At 37.3% G+C, this 19,454-nt stretch overlaps 1 long non-coding RNA gene and 1 other non-coding gene across 2 annotated transcripts in view; one reads left to right on the forward strand and one right to left on the reverse strand.

Annotated features, from left to right (window-relative positions):
* The window catches only part of LOC135318503 (uncharacterized), a 56,201-nt gene that overhangs the window by 18,714 nt on the left and 18,033 nt on the right, over positions 1 to 19,454 (forward strand). Inside the window, exon 2 of the long non-coding RNA XR_010383435.1 lies at positions 13,684 to 13,830. This is a non-coding gene — a long non-coding RNA (uncharacterized LOC135318503). The remainder of the gene's footprint in view (positions 1 to 13,683; positions 13,831 to 19,454) is intronic.
* Positions 13,681 to 13,838, reverse strand: LOC116155550 (U1 spliceosomal RNA). Its single transcript, XR_004139434.1, has one exon. It is a non-coding gene; the product is annotated as a U1 spliceosomal RNA (small nuclear RNA).

The following is a 19,454-nucleotide window of genomic DNA, read 5'->3' on the forward strand; positions in this document are numbered from 1 at the left end:
TAGCTTGTAGTGCCGTGTGGTGCTGTCATCCTTTATTCGTCCTTCATAGATCTGAGAAAATTACTCTGTGTCTCCTGACCGTTAACTAACAGTCATGTTCAGTTTGCTTTCTATGAGCAGAAATTGTATCTAATTTGCTTTTAGGTTCTCCAATATGTGCTGCAATCAAAAGATCAGTGTTATATTCTTTATCTTTTTAAGGCTTATGAAGTAGAGGTTATGTTATTTTATAGATAAAGAAATTAAGATTTGTCCCAAAGCTAATTTTATGTTGGTAACATATCTCTGGCTTTCTAGATGGAATTTCTATTTCTTTTTTAACCTTTCCTTACGCAGAAACCCACTTAAAACACTTAGGCCAGTGTCCTTATCTGTGAAATTTTATCTGGGTAGAGAAAAATGTTGAAAAAATTGTCCTGTCTCAGAGGAGACTGACATGTGAAAGAAACATTCTAAATAATTCCAAATATGGAATAATAACTACCCCATAAAGTTGTGAGGATCAAATTGGTTAAAGAAAAACTGGATGCCACGTAAACTATAAAGCTGTTTAAACACATCTAGTCGCCCTTAGTTTCTGTAAAATCCTTTGGACCTAGCACAGTCTAACTCAAGGAACTATTTGGATGCTTACCTAATCTCCAATAGTGTTGTCCCTTTTATACATGATGGCAGTACTGCATCTAACCCAGGCTTGTGATGGAAGAAACTAGAGGGTTTTTTACTAGTATTATTACTAAACTGGAAAACAGAGAGGGAGTTTGTTAATCCAATGGATCAATGTTCTGAGCACTTACTATATGACAGAGGCTTTTTGATTTGCACAAAAACTTTCTGAGTGAAGAGTAACTGAGTTGCCAGGGTTCACTCGCCCCAGGCTACAGTTATAGCTAACATTTGAGGGCTCACTGTAAGCAAAGGCACTGCTCCAAGGGCATTGCCTTCATTCCATTCACGTGTTTCTCAGTCTTTATAGCAACTCAGTAAAATACTGCTAATATTGTCATCACAAATTTATCAGTAAGAACACTGAAATTTAAAGAGATTAGGCAATTTGCCCAGCAATGTTGCAAAGCTGCGACTTTGAACCCTGGCTGATTTGACACCAAAGTCTATGCTCCATTCGAATCCACTACCAAAGCTTCCAGTGTTGGTTACCACTCATGACTGTTGTCATTTACGAAGTAGGTGTGGCTGTCTGCTGTGGGGAGTCAGTAAGGGAGGGACTAAGGGGGTGTCACTGGGCCGCTCCTGAAGAAGTGGTGCCTTCCCTCACAAGTTTCTTGTGGTGAAATCAGGTTGGAAGGATAAGAAAGACTGAGAAAGGCCGAGGTCCAGTGGTTGAGCCTGTCCAGGGACTGATTACATCTGAGCCTCTGGCCCTTTTGCTTGTCAGCTGACTGAGATGGGGCTCAGCCAAAGCCCAGGCAGGCTGATTTCACGGGGCTGTATACTTCAAAGGGTCTGGTTCCTGGCACTGCTATGCATGTTCCTTTTCAGAGGCCACAGCCTTGCTGGGGAGGGAACAGGAGAGTCTCCATGAAGTGTTTGTGAAAGGCCTAAGCAGTGTTTGCTCTAAATCCAAATATATACAGCTTGTTCTGGGTTTGGTAATAAAAACCACAGGGCCAGCCGTAAGCATGACTGAAAGTTGGGTATTAAACCTTAGTATTCCTCAGTAGTAAATACAGCTGTTAAGAATATGGGCTCTAGAGTTAGAAGGACCTGGATTCCGATCTTGGCTCCAACACTCAAATATGGATAAATTACTAGACCTCAGGCAGTTCTCTCATGTGTAAAAAGAGGATTAAGGTAGTACCTACTTTATATAGTTGTTCTGAGGATTAAATGAGTATAAAGCATATACCATAGTACCTAAGATGTACTAAACACTCTTGAAATGTTAGTGACTATTACTCAGAAAAGTCATATTTTATAAGAGAATCTCAGGACTTAAACAAAGTTAATCAATTTCACTTTTTTTTTCACTTAACATACATCTAGCAACATTTATTATTGTGTTGGGTGGGAGGGGTAGAGAAAATAGTAATAACTTTCTTTGAACACCTAACATGAGCCAAATATTTTTTTAAAACTATATTGTCTTATTTAACGTTCACAGCAGCCCTATAAAGTACTTTCCCACTTTATAAATGAGACCCTACGTTAAGAGAGGTTTAGTAACATGCGTAAGATTGTATAGTCAGCACTAACTCCAAAGCTTGTGAGTAAGAAAGCCTTTATGCCCGCTGGAGCGTGTTATTCCGCAGGCAGGTATTAGCAAGTATCTATATTCAAAGTACTGTTAACTGAGGTTTGTACAGTAGGCCCTCCATATCCGTGGATGCCGAGCTCACGCTATGGTGGGTGGACTGGACTAGGCTATTTTATATAAGGGACTTAAGCATCCATAGAAGGTCCTGGAGCCAATCCCTGCCACCTACGGAGGGACAACTGTACTTGACGCCTAGAAGCACAGAGCAGAGAAGGTGAACTTGGGGGCCAGGGGAAATGAAGGTAGTCCTCTTCATAAAAATAAATGCTAATAGTGGGACTTTGCAGGAATGAGATAAGGGGGCTTTTGCTGGAAGAGGAAGAGTTAAGAGAGGTCTTTGTGGGTTTCCTCAAGTCACACTGAAAGACAGTGGTTGGAAGTACACCCTTCTGGACTTCCTCAAGTCAGTATGACTGCCTTGTAGATCTAGTGTTATAATTGCAGCAAATGTTATATTGCAGGCAAAGAAACTATCGGCAGAGAGATCAGATTATGTTGTTTACTTGAGGTGAAATGGTGGAGGTTACATATGAATGATTTCCATCTGCATCAGAAGCGTCTGAATCTCCTTGGGCTTTGTAACTTGAACTAATGTCTTGGACTGTGTAACTTGAACTAACGTTGGTAATAGCAACTCTTTTTTCATGATCATTAGGTACTAGTCACTGCTGTGTTCACAGGCCAGAACTCATAACTGGAGAAAAGTGGAAAGGCTTTGTCTAAGTCAGTAATCTCTAATTAAGTACACTTAATATGGGCCAATATATGTATATTACTTTACTAGTATAAGATAGCCACTATGAAATGTAGATACAATCAGAAATTTTAAAGGATAAAATGAAGTTAAAATAGTTTTATCTCAGGCCAAAGTATATACTTAGGATTATGTACTTTGTTATTAATAGTGGATATAAATTTATATTTCAAATACACTGCTTTATAATTTTGGACTTTTTTTTGGTCAAATTGTCAGGTTTGATTAGATCACCATTGTATTTGACCTCATAATGTGACTGACACTAAGTAGAAGTATCAGTTCTGCCTTTTTTTTTTTTTTTTTTTTTTTTTGGTCCTTCTATGTATCATCTTCAATTCACAGAATCTTTTAAAGCAATATTTTTTGGGGGAGGAGGTAGCGAGATTTTTTTTTTTATGTATTTATTTTTTTAAATGGAGGTGCTGGGGATCAAATCCAAGACCTCGCGCATGCTAAACATGCACTCTACCACTGAGCTATACCCTCCACCTAAAAGCAGTCTTTTTAAACCAATTGTTCATTTTGTGAAATTTAGTGAAAATCAGATTTTTAAAAAAAATCCACAAATCCTTTTTTGAACCGCAATATGTCACTAAATGTTGAAAGTGAAAGAACTCCATTCATACCTCAGTGACATGTGAACATTAAATACAAGGACAGTGTGGGGATGCCAAGCTCAATCCATACTAACAGAGGTTAATTTTTTTTTCTTTGGTGAATAACAAACATTCATAGAAGCTACAAAAATTGTTACCACACCTCAGGGGGTTATCTTGCATACCACTAGAGTGAGCACATTCCACTTTGGAGATCAATGGTGGGACTAGCCAATCTTATCTTTAGCTATGATTGATCCAGGTTCATTTATGAATGGCAAATGGGAAGGGTACAAGACTTTCCAGGAAATCAGAAATGCTGAGCATAGGGGAACCCTTGAGAGTCCGGTCTGTCTGTACAAAGGCAGAACCTACATTCAAAGAAACACATTCTAGTTTTTAAGAAAATGGACCTTGTCAGAGCTATTTAGATTTAATCTCAGCTCTGCTATTTACTAGCCATGCAATTTTGGGAAAGAAGCAACCTCTTGTAGTCTGTTTCTCATCTCTGAAATGAGGATGATTAACACTAGTACCCACCTCACTGAGAAGAATTTAACATGGTGCTACTGAACTGTTACTATGTGCTCAGAGATGCTGAGCTAAACTCTTTACAAGAATTCATTTAAACTTCCTCATATTCTAGTGTGGTAGAGACTAACTAGTTGTTCATCAAAACATGGGCAAGTTAAAAGGACACATTTCCTGGCCTCCTTTGCAACCACATAACTGTGCTCTGGCCAATGAAATATGGGCAGAAGTGATCACCACCACCTCCAGACCTGAGCCATGAAACTTTCCCATGCAATTTTCCATGTTCTCTTCTTCCCTCATCTGTCAGAGGATCCAGCATTGGATACCATTAGATGTAAGGGGCTCTGTCTTCCTCCCTCCACTGCCAGTCTGCATTGGATTGTGACATGAGTCAGAAATACACTCACTGTGTTAGGTTATTGAGATGTGGAGGTTGTTTGTTACAGCAGTTAGTGTACTCTGACTAAAACAACAAGGTTTGACAAGAGCCCAGAGAAGGGAGAGAGAAATTGCCACAGTCTGGCACATTAAGACAATAAAGAGGGAGATTAACCCCATTAACTTAAGAAACATGAAGATTATGAGAGAGCTTATGAGAAAATAGCTGTAAAAGTCCTTTGGGTAAAGTGTGAAAAAATGTCAGGATTTACACTCTGGTTTCCAAAGCTTTTCATAGACACCACTGGGAACACCTGAAGGAATGAAGATACCACCCCTCCAGCACCTTGTACTCTATAGGCTACTAAATCAGCTCAACACATTTCTCTAATGTTTATAAAAATATGTAACAAATGTGAATATATTTTTTAACATTTTTTATTGATTTATAATCATTTTACAATGCCATGTCAAATTCCAGTGTAGAGCACAATTTTTCAGTTATACATGAACATACATATATTCATTGTCACATTTTTTTTGCTGTGAGCTACCACAAGATCTTGTATATAGTTCCCTGTGCTATACAGTACAATCTTGTTTATCTATTCTACATTTTGAAATCCCAGTCTGTCCCTTCCCACCCCCCGCCCTCTTGGCAACCACAAGTTTGTATTCTATGTCTATGAGTTTCTTTCTGTTTTGTATTTATTTATTTACTTTTTTTTAGATTCCACATATGAGCTATCTCATATGGCACCTTTCTTTCTCTTTCTGGCTTACTTCACTTAGAATGACATTCTCCAGGAACATCCATGTTGCTGCAAATGGCATTATGTTGTCAGGTTTTATAGCTGAATAGTATTCCATTGTATAAATATACCACCTCTTCTTTATCCAGGCATCTGTTGATGGACATTTAGGCTGTTTCCATGTCTTGGCTATTGTAAATAGTGCTGCTATGAACATTGGGATGCAGGTGTCATCCTGAAGTAAGGTTCCTTCTGGGTATATGCCCAGGAGTGGGATTCCTGGGTCACATGATAAGTCTATTCCTAGTCTTTTGAGGAATCTCCATACAGTTTTCCACAGTGGCTGTACCAAACTGCATTCCCACCAGCAGTGTAGGAGGGTTCCCTTTTCTCCACAGCCTCTCCAGCATTTGCCATTTGTGGACTTTTGAATGATGGCCATTCTGACTGGTGTGAGGTGATACATCATTGTAGTTTTGATTTGCATTTCTCTGATAATTAGTGATATTGAGCATTTTTTCACATGCCTATTGATCATTTGTATTTCTTCCTTGGAGAATTGCTTGTTTAGGTCTTCTGCCCATTTTTGGATTGGGTTGTTTGGTTGTCTGGTTTCCAAAAAAGTTTGGAAACTTTGTTTGTTTGTTTGGGTTGTTGTTGTTTTCTTATTAAGTCGTATAAGCTGCTTATATATTCTGGAGATCAAGCCTTTGTCAGTTTCATTTGCAAAAAATTTCTCCCATTCCGTAGGTTGTCGTTTTGTTTTACTTATGGTTTCCTTTGCTGTGCAGAAGTTTTAATTAGGTCCCATTTGTTTATTCTTGCTTTTATTTCTATTGCTTGGGTAGACTGTCCTAGGAGAATATTTTTGAGATGTATGTTAGATAATGTTTTGCCTATATTTTCTTCTAGGAGGTTTATTGTATCTTGTCTTGTTTAAGTCTTTGATCCAACAAATCTGAATTTATTTTTTATATTGCACTGGGACTGCTTCCTCCATCTTGTTGAAGATTTTCTCTTGTTTATTCAAATCCAAGAGCTAAAATGTGGGTTTTCCATTTTCCCCTCAAGTTGGCCTGTATATAATCAGTAGTTTCCTTCACAGTAACACATTTTCTGGACATTACAATACTTAGCTGGAGCCATATTTTTATCTTGAGAAGGTGGATTTTTGTCATTTGGTTTGCCCTTGGCCTCTGAATGATCTCGTGACATACTTTTGGTCTGGCAACTTTTGCTGTGTTTTCTCTCTTTCTTTTTTATGCTTATTTGCAAAGTCAATTCCTATGGAATTGCACGGTTAACTACTTAGGCTCTTGGCTTCACATTTTCTCCTCAAGTGCAGATGATTATTTCTTCTTGACTTTGGTGAATCAGAATATTAGCCCAGCCTCCCAAACTATTTGCTGCTATTATCCTTACCATGCTCCTCCCCTCAAACTTATGTTTTCAAAACATTAAGGAGCTAGGTATTTGATTTTGAAGTCTTGATGAATGTTCAACTGTGTGGCTTAGAGGAAACAAACAGGTTTGTATTCAAACAGACCTTATTTCCAATCCTGGCATAGCCACCAACTAGCTGTGACACTGGTCACGTATTCACTTCTTAGGAGTCACAGCTAAAATGAAGATGATAAAACCCACTTTGCAAAGGTAAATGAGATGTATAGGTTGATCTCACTTTTCAATACAGGTGAAAAAATCTTAAAATACTAGCAAACCAAACCCACAATATACATTATAACCATGTATTTGTATCAGGAATATAAGTTTGGTTTAATAACTTTAAAATCAAAATGTAATTTGTACCTTAACTGATTGATGGGATAAACACAAATGGTCACTTCAGTAGATGCAGAAAAAATTTTAATAAAATTCAACATCTCTTCATAAAAACAAAACTCTTGACAAACTGGGACTAGAAGAGAACCTCCTAAACTAATAAAGGATATGTATTTAAAAAAAAAAACTTATGCTTAAGGAAGCAATAGCTGGCTTAAACTGATAAAGGATAACTTTTAAAAGTATATAATACTTAATGATTAAAAGATGAAAAATTTCCCTTTGAGTTCAAGAATAAAAGACTAATTTTATTTACAATTGTCCTGGAGGTCCTAACCAGCTCAGTAAAGCAAGAAAAATATATAAATTAAAGGTATTAAGGATTAGAAGGAAAGAAAGAAAATCCAAAAACAACTATGTATAAATTATTAGACTTAATAAGAGCTTAGAAAGTTGATTGCATATAAAACTAATTTTAAAAATCAATTGCATTTTTATATACCAGCCACAAATAGTTTTTAAAAGCATACCTGAAATAGACAACTTAAAATAGCCTTCAAGTACGTAGGAATAATCTAACAAAAGATGTGTCTATCTCTAGAAAGAAGACTAAAATTTTATTCAAAGACATTAAAAAAGACATAAACAGATGGAGAAATATACTATGTTCAGACTATTTTCACCCCACTTCTTAATGCTCCAAGTACAATACCCTTTCTGAAAACCAAGTGCTTCAGAAACCTCCCTATTTCCAGTTCTTTGTTGCTGTAAACAAATGTCATATGTATAGGAAGGAAAAACTAAAATGCTACACAGAAATAGCTCCTAATAGTCTCAGGACAGTTGTGTCCAATCCTGGACAAAAACTTACTGTCACTAGCTCTGATGACAACACTCTCCCGCGGCTGCATGGTGGATCCTGACTTTTAAGAGTTCTGGGGGACCCCAGCTCATCTCCAAACAGAAGAATAGTCAGCATTTATAGATGGGTTCACTCTATCCAAATCGCATTCCTTCTTTTGGTCCTTGTACCAGCCCATGGGGAAAGGTTTTGTATTATCCCCACTTCATATGTGAGAAAGCTGAGGCTCTTCAAAGGTTAATGACAATCAAAGACCCACAGTCAGTCATAAAGCTGGGACTCAAATGCAGGGCTTCTGACATCAGATTTGATGCATTCCCTTTTATAAAAACAGTATTTTTTAAGAGCAGCCCTGTCCTACCTTATTCATCAGGGCAAATGCAATGACTTATGGATTCTTGAGTCTTTTGACTGGGCAAATCCTTTTTTTGATGACTCTATTCTCAAACAATTGGGCTTCTGAAGGCATTATATTTTTACATCTTAGAAAGAAACTGAAGGAGAGAAAGGAGATAAAGTAGGGACTTTATAGTACTTGCCCCACAAATTGGCAGTTGATGTTTGTTATAAAGCCAAAATCTTCTTTCCTATACCTGAAGTAATAGATTTACCTTTCTTAGGCTTTTTAGGATTAAAGTAAAACATGAATGGGCTTAGCACAGTGCCTAGCACATAGTATGTGCTCAATAAATGTTGTTGGCATTTATTGTTATTGGCAGCTGCTACACCACCAGAAGACAATCCTACAGGCTTTACAACCAGAGTATTGCCCAGATCCAGGCAGAGGAAACACAACACCAGACTAACTGCAGCCTCTTTTTGCCAGGTCTTTTGTGCTCTTTCTGAAGAGACATCCTTTCCCTAGAGAGCTTCAGTGGGGAGGAAGAGCCCCAGAAACTAAGTGTTTTTGGTTCTCAACTTGTGATTCACAGGGAAGCTATACTGTTTAAGACATCTCCTTTGTTCATGTGTTCATTCTTTTATTTTTTACTCAGTGGGCCTTTATTGAAGAGCCAGCTATGTACCAGGCACTATGCTTGTCACTGAGAATGGAGAGAAATACATCATAAAACAGCATTGTAGAGGGAACTCTGGGGCAGTCACCTCAGATGCAAAGCTCTAGGGGGCTAAGACTTTATTTGGAGGACGGGGGGCAGACTACCAGCTATGGTGGGAGACGTCTGAGCTTGGCAGCAGAGGGATCAAGGTTTCACTCAGGGTGTGGCTTACTTTCCATGTGAACTTGAACAAGTTCCTCATACCTCTAAACTCCCATTTCTTCATCTATTAAATGGGAACTGTATACTTACCATGAAAAGTTATTTTAAAGATTCAGTGGTGTCAATTAAATGACATGCCTGGCCTTTAGTGATTTCTTCTCATGAAATTGGTTGACGATCTGCTCCTCCAACTTCTCCACTCCAAATTGCATTTTTCCCTTTTGTGGTTTCTTTTCCCTTTAAACCTGACTTTAATTTGCTGTAAAACTTCTTGCAAACATATAATAACAATAAAATACATGTAGTACACACAATGTACTTTACCCCCAACCAGGAAGGCATCCTCCCACTTCTCTTCCCACACAGCCATCATTGTCTCAAGCACAAACTACTGAGTCTTAAAGCCCAGTCATCCTTAATTGTCCATAACCAGGCATTTCAAGCCATCTCTGACTAGTACATCAAAAGGAGCCCATTTGGTGAAGGTGGACTATTTCCACACTTGTTCTTTATCCCTCAGTAACTGGTCAGACTATTCAGAGGGAAAAATGTTCTTGAAGGTTGTTGACTCTGAAGGAATTCTGAGTATGTCATCTTGGACTCTTGATGCTTCAGGACGAATATCCTTTCTCCTCTCATGGAGAGTGATGGCCTAGCTTCTTTGTGTCTATTTGAACCCTGCTCTAACCATTGAGAAAGTTGGGGGGTTTTTTTCCTTAATTTATTTACTTCATTGTTTATTCATTCACTTTCTCCCTAGACATTTATTGATTGCCAACTTTGTGCTAGGCCTGTGCTAGATCTTGGGGACATATCAATGAGATAGAAAGACAGACTAGACCCCCAAGCCTCATGAAGCTTGTATTTCTTCAGAGTAGACAGACCAAAAAAACACATTAAAGGGGTATGAAATGAAGACAAATTAAGCAGAGTTTTATAAGCTTGGGCTATGGATTTTACCTAAAAATGCAATTCATTAACTATTCAGCAAATACTGATTGAGTGCCTAATGTGTCCCAGGCCCTGTTCTAGGCTCTGGACACACAGTAGTAACATTAAAACTCTTGAAAATTACATTCTAGTCAGGGAGACAGGGAGTAAACAAAAATAAATAAGTAAAATAGATAGCATTTTTTGATAGCACTAAGGAGAATATTTTAACAAACTAAGAAAAGAAGTTAAGAAGTGTAGAGTTGCAATTTTAGATAACGGTATCCAGACAAGGTCTCAGTGAAAAAAAAAAATTACTTTTAAATAAAGGTTTGAAATGTCCATGTGCTGCCTCGGGGCAGAGCCCTGGGCCATTCTAATATTTAGAGGTCGGGGAAGATGAAGAGCACCAGGAAAGGAGAATGACAAGAAGCATCTGGATTAGAGAAAAATCAGGCTTTTGTCCCAGAAACTGGAAAGTGTTGCAGGGCAGAGAGATCAACAATGTAAAATGCTGCAGATAGTAAATAAAGATAAGAATGGAGACACAATCATTGGATTAAGTGGAGGTCATCTGTGACCTTGAGGAAGAGTTTCACTGCCGTGGTGGAAGCAAAACCCCGAAAGAAGTATGTTCAGGAGAAAGTTGGAGGAAGGGAACTGGAGACCCTGAGTATAGACAACATTTTCAAGGAGTTTTGCCATAAGGTAAGGGGATGAAATGAGGTAGCAATCACAGGAGAAGTTAAATCAAAAGAGAGTTTTTCCTCCTTATCATACTAAATGAAGAAAGACAGAGAAAGGCAAATATCATATGATATCATTTATATGTGGAATCTTTAAAAATGACACAAATGAACTTATTTACAAAACAAAAACAGACTCACAGACATGGAAAACAAACGTATGGTTACCAAAGGGGAAAAGGGGGAGGAAAAAATTAGGAGTTTGGGATTAGCAGTTACAAACTACTGTATACAAAATAGTTAAACAACAAGGTCCTATTGTATAGCACAGGGAACTATATTCAATAGCTTGTAAAAATCTATAATGAAAAAGAATACAAAAAAGATATATATGTGTGTATAACTGAATCACCCTGCTATACACCAGAAACTAGCACAACACACAACATTGTAAATCAACTATACTATGATTTTTTTTAAAGAAGAGTTTTTCCTCCAACTTTTTAAAAAATGTTCAAACTTACAGAAAGGTTGAAAGAATATCACAATATCCATATATTCTTCACCTAGTCGCAGCAGCAATTGTTGACAGTTTGCCATATTTGCGTTGTCTCTAAACAGAGGGTTTCTTTAAACCATTTTCCAAACTGAGATACAGTGCATATGCAGAAAAGTCCACAAAACAAAACGTGTAACTCAATGAATGATCACAATGCTAATACTCAGGTAATCACCACCAATGTCAAGAAATAGAACATTGCTAGCTTCCCAACAGCCCCCTTTTGTGTCCACCCTCCCATCAAAGTAACCACCATCCTGAATTTTCATAGTAATAACTACTTGCTTTTCTTTATGGTTTTACTGCATAATAGTGATTCCTAAACACATATCATAGTTTCATTTTTTTGTTTGTTTTTGAGCTTTAAGAATGGAATAATATATACAGAAATATTCTTTTATATCTAACTTCTTTGGCTTATAGGTTGTGGGTTTATTTCTTCATTGTGTAGTATTCTGTTATAAAAATATGCCACCATTTATTATTCATTGTACTGTTTATGGTCATGTTGATTGTTCCCAGTTTTTTGCTCTTATAATTAATGCTGAATGCTGCTGTGAATGTGCTAATATAAGTCCCTTGATGCACATGTAAATGCATTTCTATTGGGTATATTCCTAGGAGTAGAATTGCTGGGTCACAGGTGTGTATATGTGCAACTTCCAAAGCTAATACCAAACAGTTTCGCCTCTGGTTATACCAATTTGCATTCTCATCAGCCACGTATGAGAGACGTCTTTCCACGTCCTTTTCCTTCTTTTTCTTTTTCTCTAAATAAAAGTTTTATTGGAGTTTTTTTCTTCTTCTTCTTCTTTTCTTTTTCTTTTTTAAAACTTGCCATCTTAGTGGGTATGCTATGGCTTATGATTGTGTAATTAACATTTCCCTGATTACAAATGTTCTTTGGCCATTTGGATATCCTCTTTTGTGAAGTGCCTTTGAAGATTTTTGCCTATCTGTAAGTTTCAATTGTTTGACTTTCATTGATTTGTAGGTGCTTTTTCCTATATATAGATGTAAATCCCTGTAGATTATACATGCTGCATATCTCCTCTCAATCTGTGCTTTGCTTTTTATTCTTCCTAGTGCTGTCTCTGGATGAATAGAAGTTCTTCTTTTTAATGTAGTAAACTGATCAGTCTTTCCTCTATTGTGCATTCTTTGGTTCTGTTTAGGAACTTTTCATCTGTCTCAAGGTAGATACTCCCTATGAAATCTCCTAGAAATTGTGTTGTTCTGCTTTCCATATTTAAGACTGTAATCTACCTAGTGTTAAATTTTGTATATTGTCTTTCCTTTTTTCAGTATATGGATATCTAACGACCCGGCACCATTTTTATTGAAAGACCGTCCTTTCCCCACTGTTTGGAAGTGCCACCTTTATCATAAATCAAATGTGTGTGTGGCGGTTCTTTCCTGAGTTTTGTGTTCTGTTCCATTGGTCTATTTTCTTTCCTTGCACCATTACCATACTGACTTAATTACTATAGTTTTATAATAAATCTTGATATCTGATGGAGCAGTTACTCCTACCTTGTTCTTTTGGCTTGGCTACTATTGGACTTTTCCATGGCCCTATAAATTTTAGAATCAGCTTATGGAGTTTCATAAACAAAAGTCTTCTTTGGACTGGCATTGGAATTGCATTGAATCTATGGATAATAGAATTGACATCTATAAGATAATTGAGTCTTCCAACACATAAGCATAGTATAGCTTTCCTTTTTTTTTTTTTTTAATACTTCTTTAATGTTTCTCAATAAAGTTTATATTTTTCTGTGTAAAGATCTTACACATTTTGGGGTCTGAATTTATTTCTAAGTTTTTGAAAATTTAAAAATTTTAATTCCTAATTGTTTGTTGTTTGTACATAGAAATACAATTGATTTATATATTGGCCCTTTACCCAGCAACCTTCTTAATCTCACTTTTTAATTCTAGTAATTTATCTGTAGGCTCTTTTGGATTTTCTATGTATATAACCTTATCATGTGTGAATAATGGCAGCTTATTTATTCCTCTTCTTCATTCTGAAATTATAAAATAGCTCCTTATTTCTGTTAGTAATTTTAAATAATTAAATATTTGGTTTATCTGAAATTTATTTTTGGCATATGGTTTGAGGTATGGCTCCAAGCTAATTTTTTTTCCCAGATGCATATCTGGATTTTTTTTAGCAGTTATTGAATAAGCCATCTTTCCCCCAATAATAACAGTTTCATGTCTAAATTCTCTTACAGAACAAGGCTGATCTCTTCCTATGCTGCTCACTCCTCAGGTGTTTGTAAAGCTAATCATAGCCTTTAGAGGTTTCTCATTTCCTTTTTCTTCTTTCTTTTTCTTTTCTTTTAGGGGAAAGTGCGAACGCAGTCCCCAACTACTACAAATTATGGGTTTCCCATACTTGGGGAAATCGCAGGAGTCAGCACATCCGGAGTGCAATGGATAAGCCTCGCCCTGGGAAAACCACCTTCATGATCATGGTATCTCCCCTGCCAGGTAAGGTTTGTTTTTTTTTTAAACCTGATCTAATTCCAAGTTTCCTCTTTATCCTGGCCCGATTCTGAGAAACTTGAAACTTGTAGATTTGTGTTATTTTTCTGAAGAGTTATGTCACTTCTTTACTCCATAACTCAATACCTGGGGAATTAATGTTCATTATTACTGTTAGCTATTCTTGTTCACATTTTTTGTTTTGTCTTAGTGTTTACTTTTTTTGTTTTAAACTGTCTTCATTAAGGACTTAGTATATGAAGTGTATAATTAGCTTTGGGAACAAAAAACTAAAGAGCCATGTAATCAATTACCTTGCTAGGCTCAGTACACACTAGCTGGTTACAATAATGAAAGCACTTACCCAATGAAAAGACTGAGAATAAAGTAATAACACATATAGAAGGAAGCTAGTAGTTGATTAGTGTTAAATGAAATTTAAATATATGATTTCTCCAACGTAAGCAATGATACAGAATCTGCTTTGACAGATAATATGTAATATTCAGTCCAAATATCAGGAATTGTTTCTCCAGTAGTCCATTACCCTTTCAAAGTAGTTATGTTAATTATGTGTTCACAATCCCCCATCCAATTTAACAGTCAATATATTTAATGAAGATGTTATCTCCTTGGCGAGGCATTTTTGTGTAACATTTGAATATGACTATATTTACAGTGTCAAAATTCTTAATACAATTTGACATGTTTTCCCAAATGAGTTTCAGAGAAGTGACAGCAGGTGAAGGGAAGAGGTTAGGTTTTTTCTGTAAAAAGGGTGAACTTGGTCAATTCAGAATGGAGGCAGCTGTGAGTTATAATGGGTTCCTCTGAGAATTGTTGTATTTAAACCAAACTGATGATATAGTAGCTCAGGGAATAATTCCTGACGCTTTGCAGGTGTTGAGGGTTTGCTTCACTGCATGATGTAAGATAACTTTTTCTCCCTAAATCTTTTCTTTAAGCCTGGGTAACTTGGAATAGTGTAAGGAGCATTGGTTTTGCAGTCAGATATGTCAGAATTTGAATTCTGTATAAATTGAGACAATTCAATAGTTTTTTTTTTTTCTGTATGTATGTATGTATGTATTGAAGTATAGTCAGTTAATTCAATAGTTTTTACTTTGCACATGTTACTTAACTTTTCTAATTTGGCTTTTGAATATTTACCTGGATTATAATATTTCCCTAATAGGGTTATTGTGAAATTGAATCAATGCAATGTGTGTATTATTTTCATTGTTTGATGTTTATATTTATATATATAACCATATATATACAACCAACTAATAAAAGCCCTTACTTAGTAGTTGTTTAGTAATGTTAGAAGCCAGGTTCCCCACTATGGGTTTCCTTTCTTTTTAATCCATTCATTTGCCTAAATTGCTTCTCTCTTTCTTTCATATCTGACATTTATTGAACCATCAAGTTTTTCTGATCTGTTTCTGAAATGTTTTTCAAATTGATTTCACCATCTCCATTCTTTTTGGCAATGCCTTAGTTCAGGATACTATTGTCTCTTGCCTTGATTATTGCAACAACTTTTTAACTAATTTATATTCCTCCCTCCAGTTCCCTTGGCATCTCCAATACATCATCCACACTGTCCAGAGATTGTCAAAACAGTCTGACTATGAGTCAGCTTCTTTTACCTAAGTACTTTTCATGACCAATCTTTATTGCACAGATCTTGTCATCTTCATCTTTCATCTCCAAAGTCAAACAGGGTGTTCTATGTTTTACACCCTTGTCTATTAGCTTCCTTAATTGTTATTGGATTAGGTTATGGCAAAGTTTCTGAACAAAAAGATCTCTAAGTGGCTTTTGAACAGATAATAAAAATGTTCAACTTCACTTAAAGTAAGAGATCTGAAAATTGAAACTAAGTAAGACATTATTTTTCATCAGTTTGGCAAGGATCAAAAAGTTTGACAAGGATCAAAAAGTTTGACAATACATTATTTTGACTAGGGTGTGGGGAACCACTGTCATACATTGTTGATGGGAGTGTAAATTGGTACAATCTTTTTGAAGAGTGATTGAACAATATCTATCAAAAATGACTATTACTTTGACACAGCATCAGATTTATCCTACAGAAACATACATACAAAGATATATGTGAAGAATATTAATTGCAGCATTGCAACAGCAAAAGATGGAGAATAACCAAAATGTCTATCAACAGGGTGATGGTTATGTGAACTGCAATATATCAACAAAATGTAATTCTATAGAGCCATTAAAAAGAATGATGCAATCTCTGTGCACTGATATAAAAAGAGTTTCAAAATAAATTAAAAACCAAACTGCAGAGCAGTCTATATAGGATGCTAGGATTTGTATAAAATTTTAAAAGGCATATATGCATGTATATTAAGCATTAAAACATCTGTGGAGTAATAGACAAAGGATTAAAAAGAGTGGTAGCCTTCCAGGAGGTGAACTAGGAACAAGGGAGAGAGACTTACGTTTTATACTCTTCAGTACTCTGAATTTTCTTTCATCAGGCACAGCACATATATTATTTTTTAAAAATACCAGAGCAATGGTTAAGCAAATTATGGCAGATTATCTTGATGATACATGAGTCTAGTACTGTGCTGGATCTCAAAATAGTCCTAAGAGATGGCATTGTTCATCTCTAACAGAGAGCTAAACATGATGGATGAGATGGAGTATCTGGACAAGGTCCCTGTGTCATTAAGAAGCAGAAGGGACATGAGCCTGGCCCCACCTGGTACCAGCTCCCTGCAGCCTGCCTTAGAAGTACTTCAGTGGTGAAGAATAACCCCATTTTGTTCTGAGTATGACTCTGCATGTCTGTGCTGTTTTCCCACTAGACTGAAAGCTTCTTGAAAGCAGGAGCCATTCATCACTTTATCATCAGCTATTATCACAAGGACCAGTACATGGTTAAGTGTTCAATAAACTATTGCCATCAATAGATGCTTTTCTTTTAGCATCCAGATATTTATGAGATGTAAATGCTAGAATTTGCCAGCTTTTCTAAAAGATAGACTACTTTGATTTCTGTCTTAATCATACCAAGCAATTTAAAGAGGAAAAAAAGGGATCATAATGGGAAACACTGCAGCCGCAGAATTCAAGAGCAAGCTGATTTCTTTGATGTTTGGTTTTCCAGTGCATAAGAGAATAGTTCAAAACATTCTAAAAACACGTGCCTCTTCACATAGCTGACAGGGGCAAGTGTGAGACTGACCCTGCCGATTATCCTGTGAAACATTTCACTCCATGCCTCTTGTTTCTGGCTCCACTTGGACTGCTTAGAGCAGAAGCGGTTGGCTCCAAGCCTATTTGTGCCTGGAGGATTTCTGCCCCACATCAGAGGATTTCTGGCCCCACTAGCTCTAGTGACGTGCCTCTGAGATGTGCAAACACTACACTCAGTGCAAAGTGTACAGCCTCTGGAAAGCTGTGATATTTATTTAGACTTTTCCAGAGCAATCAGCAATTCCTAAAAGGCGTTTCTTCAAAGCCAAATTCAAAGTTACTAGAAAGTTTCCAGAATAGTGCTTAAAGCAATGCTAGTTGACTAAATCTATAAAAAAAGATTTCTTAAAGAAATCTTTTATTGGTCTCCCCTAATTTCCCAGCTTCTCTGAAAGTGTGAGTCCACCGATGGCGAACAAGGGTAGGGGATGGGGTGCAGTTTGGGTCTATCAACTGGGACTTAGAACTTGGGCTTATCAACTTAGAATCTCAGAGAATTCCTTTACTAGCAGCATCACCCGGGCAAAGCAGAAAAATAATGAAAATAGCACAGACTGAAAGCAGGCTGACCAGAGTTTGCAATGAGGTTCTGTCAACAACCGGTCATGTGACCTTGGGCAAATTACTTAACTCCTTTGAGGCTCTGTGTCCTCATTTTGCAATGTTGTGGTAAGAATTTGATAGATCGTCATCAGCACACTTTCAGGCATGCAGTAGGTGCTCAATAAGTCTTGAGCAAATTTGAGTTGAATAACATACTTAAGATGACTGGCATATAGAGGAGCTTAATAAATATTAATCCCCTCCCTGCTCTTCGCCCTTCTCACTTTCTGTTCAGGCTATCTGTTGCCCTTTGGTGAATTTTTCTCCTTCAAGGTTGCTGCCAAAGGTCATCAAAGATTATTTTTAACTGGAGAAAAGAAGTTAATTAAGGTGAAAAGGGAGCATGCAGTGGAAATGTATTCACTTTAGCTTCCAAGCCCCAGAGGGATGACCTTTGTTTTCTATTTCTTTTATCAAGAATATATCTGTCCATTACTGGAGAGGAGGGAGGAGAGGGGCTGGCTCTGTGCAGGAGCTCTGCTCTCTCCTCGTTCATCTGTGGGGTGCCAGGTGCTGGGACACAGAAATAAATCAGACCAGGCCATCCCCACCCCGCAGAGGTCTCACATTTGATGGGGAGGCTGATCAGAAGGCAATTAAGTCCATTTGAGGGTTGTGGGACCTGGAAGCCTTCATGCCTTATAAAGCATTAATGTTATTTCCACTAGCATCTTACAGCCCTAAGGTAGTTTTCTGAGGGGGAAAAAAATACATCTGTCCAAGGCTGTGGAGCAGAGAAAATTTTAAATTTTAGTTTGTAAAACTGTTTATAGAGTTGCAGAACGGATTAGAAACAACCAACAGAGAGCAGTCGTTGCCAAACCACATATTAGAATCTTCTTACACTTTTATTATGAAGGCACTGTGGGTCTCTAGTTGCACACATAGCTTTAACCTCTGACCAACCTAGAGTCCAGACTCTGTCACTTATTTGCCTTGTGAGCTTGAGCAACTTACTTAACCAGTCTGAGCCTCAATGTGCTGATCTGTGAAATGTGGCTAATAAGAGTATCCACCTCATGATTTTTGTAAGTATTGAATTCAGTAATTACTATGCTTATGATGGTACCTGGCATAAGGCTCGCTCTGAACAAATTGCCCCTGTTATTATCATCTGACTTACTATAACCCCACAAGGCAGCTACCATCATTGCCTCTATTTTACAGACAAGGAAACAGTCTTAGACAATGAACATACAAATATTTAGCAAATCACCAGGCAAATAATGAAAGCTCAAAATACATGAGATTTTAAAAAAGAAAAAAGAAAAAGAAAATCAATGTTCCCCAACCTGCAGATCAAGATCTGTGATTAAACCTAAAGCCGAGCACTGATCCTTTGTATAATCTGCAGGCACTTTGTGTAGAAAGAGGAAACTAAGATGACCTATTAACATGGCTGTCTCCTCCCACGTGCTAGGAGGATATGGCCAGAGTCCCCACACACACAGCTAGCATGCAGGTGACATATGAACTCAGTAAATATTTGCTAATCAACTAAGGGAAGCGGTAAGCACACAGGAGCCCTGTTCCTTTCCCGTCGGGAGCTGTCGTGCCAGCTCCCATTCCTGCCCCCAATACCCCCTCCCTTCATTGTGACTTCCTCATCTTAAAGCTTCAGGAAAATCAGCACAGGGCGCTCCTCACTGAAAGGTGAGAGGATGCAGGCCTTCCACAAAACACTTGAGCATTCCTGGAGACGGCAGCCTTGCAGATTTCTCCCAAAGTCCCCAAACTGGTCCAACCACATCTAATTGAGAAACTATGGTTGAGTCTATGTTGAAAGTAGGCAC

The sequence above is a fragment of the Camelus dromedarius genome, chromosome 12 (assembly GCF_036321535.1).
Source record: "Camelus dromedarius isolate mCamDro1 chromosome 12, mCamDro1.pat, whole genome shotgun sequence".
In the NCBI taxonomy this organism is placed as follows: Eukaryota; Metazoa; Chordata; class Mammalia; order Artiodactyla; family Camelidae; genus Camelus; species Camelus dromedarius.